A 3029-nucleotide genomic window follows, 5' to 3' on the forward strand; every position below is an offset into this window, starting at 1 on the left:
CTTCATTTTTCTACTCTTGTCTCTCTATGACATACCTAGGCCAGACACCTGACGTCCTAAAGCGCTCACCCTTCCCATCTAAATAATCAAAAACTGCCTCATTATGAATTATTTAATGTTAAGTTCATTTAGTATTCTGCCCCTTAACAAGGCACTTTCTACTTCCTAAAAAAAAAGATATGAGACTAGAAAACCAATGCACATAGTGGATAAGAAATTAAAGTAGTAAAATAATATTTCCTTTCCCATAGATTATAAAACTCATCATTCCAGAACTAAATTCTGTTGTCCATGAGAAAGTGAGTGGTTTGATTGAGAATTCTTTTATACATAAATTTCTGTCCCTTTACTCCTCAATCTAGTCATAAAGTAAAAAGGTAGACCCTAGATTCCTCTCACATTTAAATACCAGGAACAGAAAAATAAGTTTCAGGGATTAATGGTACTACTAATCCTTATTTTTATTTTTGAGACTTCAGGTAAGAACTAGTCCTATGTTCAGAGTAAAGCAATAAATAAAAAAAAAATAGCATTACATTCCCTCTGAGGAGTATTTCCGACATAGTATATTCTTCACAGCTGCCTTCACATCTTTGTTCCTCAAACTATAGATGAGAGGATTGAGCATAAGTGTCACAACTCCGTAGAAGAGAGAGATGACTTTTTCTGTGACTTGTCCTTTGTCTGCACCAGAAGAGTCTTTAGCCTTGGGTTTTGCATACATGAAGAGGATGGTTCCATAGAATATAAACACCACTGTCAGGTGGGCAGAGCAGGTGGAGAAGGCTTTGTGCCTTCCCTCTGCTGAAGGAATCCTCAGGATGGTGAAGATAATTAAAACATATGAAACAAAAATGAAAAGCACTGGGACAACAAGAAAAATCACACTAGCAACAAACATACAAATAACATTCATGGAGATATCAGTACAGACCAATTTTAAGACAGCCAAGATTTCACAAGTAAAATGATTGATGACATTATCCCCACAGAAATGAAGCCGCATTGCAAGTGAGGTTTGCAACACAGAATTGACACCCCCTGCAATCCAGGACCCAGCAGCCATGGGCACATATGAAGCCTTGCTCATAATCATGGGGTATCTCAGAGGGTTACAGATGGCCACACATAGCGGTCGAAAGCCATCATGCTTAGAAGGACACACTCTGTGGCTCCCATAGCAAAGGAGAGAAACATTTGCACTCCACATCCAGAGAAGAAAATGGTTTTCCTTGAAGTTAAAAAGCTGCTGAGAAATACGGGAACAGGAGAACTGGTGTAGCAAATGTCCAAGAATGATAAGTTACTGAGGAAAAAGTACACGGGAGTATGCAGGTGGGAGCCATAGACCCTTACAATGACGATGACTCCATTTCCCAGCAGGATCACCAGGTACATACATAGGACCTAAACAAAGTAAATGGCCTCTAGCTCTGGGTCGCCAGAAAGCCCCAAGAGGACAAATTCTGTCACAGAAGACTGATTGGTATTTCCCATGTTAATATTTTCTTTCACCAAAAGGAATTCTGCAGCAGTCAGATTGCATGTGGGTCTGTTAAAGCAGTGTTCATAAGGGTTGTGTGCATCCTTAAGTTGCTTCCTTATGGGTAATATGGACCTATAATTGGATACACAGATAGGATAAGAATGTTACAATCTTCTAAGCTAAGATCAGTTAGACTTTTAGATCTCATAAGAGACTTTAGCTCAAAAAAAAATGTCCTTGTTAAAAAAAAAAAATCAGAAAACACATAACTGGGTTACAATTATGTATCTCACATTATGAATTTGAAATTATTTTGAATGCAGCATCACATAACATTTTGATCAAACAAATGTAAATCATATAAAATATTATTGGCCACCATTATATCATTATATATATTCCTCCACAGCTCGCATGTTAGCCTTAACAAAAATCACTATTCTCAGTGTATGTGTGTGTGTGTGTGTGTGTGTGTAAAAGAAAACATTTTTAGATAAAAATTTTTTTGTCGTTTTCAGTACAAATTGGAACATTTAGGTAACTATCCTACCTGATACACATTAACGAATAACAAGTTGATCTCAGAAAAACTCTAGTGCGTATATCTCAGTCTAGAGCCAAATTATAAGTAAATGTATAAACTAAGAATTTAAGTGACAGGGGATTTACTCTTTTACTTCTAAGTATGAGAAAATACGTTATCTTTTCCTTGCACAGAAATCAACTCCCTCTACTCTAACAGCTGCTCTTGTGATCTCCCTCTCCCTGCATGTTCAGATTACCCATAATAAAGAGGGGTAAGTCACTCAAAATATTACTAAACATTCACAATGTTATAATTATCTGTATCCCACTTCACTGGAATATAGAATATTTCTATATTAAAATGCCAGAAACATAAGTCCTACTATTTCATGAGATTGCTGGTGTCATATATTCCATCCCAATAAGTTCAGTAAGATAACTAAAAAAACTATCTGCTTCTTAGTTTTCATTAACATCAAGTACTACCATTGTTATTGTTAAAAATAATAATAATTTACCAGTGGTAAAATAGAACTGACTTCCTGTAAAGATGAAAGGTGGGCTCTGCAGTCATTTCACTATGAGGGGCTCCTTTAAAGAACCAGCCAATAGAGCACCAAAGCAACTTAAAGTCTTTACTGCTTTGAGGATGTTTCTAAATCCCAAAAGCAATTTAAAGTTCACAATGTGGATTGAATAGAATTTAGAAACATTCTAATACTTTTGGGATGAAGTCCCTTAGCAGCAATTAAAACAAGGTTGCTAATACAATTTAATTTAAGTGTAACTCACAAAACAAATCATTCTTCTGACTTGACATTCTCTGGGAAGACCAAATTTCAAACTGCTACCCAGGTAAAATGATCAAGACATGGAAATTAAAATAGACTGTATCTGATGGAGAGATGCAATACTAAGTCAAAATGATGCTCTGTTCTTAGTAAATTATCTGCTAATCACCTTTGTTTTGCCCTCTAAATCCTGGAGTCTCGGACCCCATAAGCTTCATTCTGTTATC

General features: G+C 36.1%; 1 pseudogene; it reads right to left on the reverse strand.

Annotated features, from left to right (window-relative positions):
- Positions 1-532: 532 nt before the first annotated feature.
- On the reverse strand, positions 533-1497 carry LOC150013495 (olfactory receptor 13C7-like; annotated as a pseudogene).
- Positions 1498-3029: the final 1532 nt, after the last annotated feature.

This window comes from Furipterus horrens, unplaced genomic scaffold (genome assembly GCF_987537825.1).
Source record: "Furipterus horrens unplaced genomic scaffold, mFurHor1.1.pri manual_scaffold_4, whole genome shotgun sequence".
NCBI lineage: Eukaryota > Metazoa > Chordata > Mammalia > Chiroptera > Furipteridae > Furipterus > Furipterus horrens.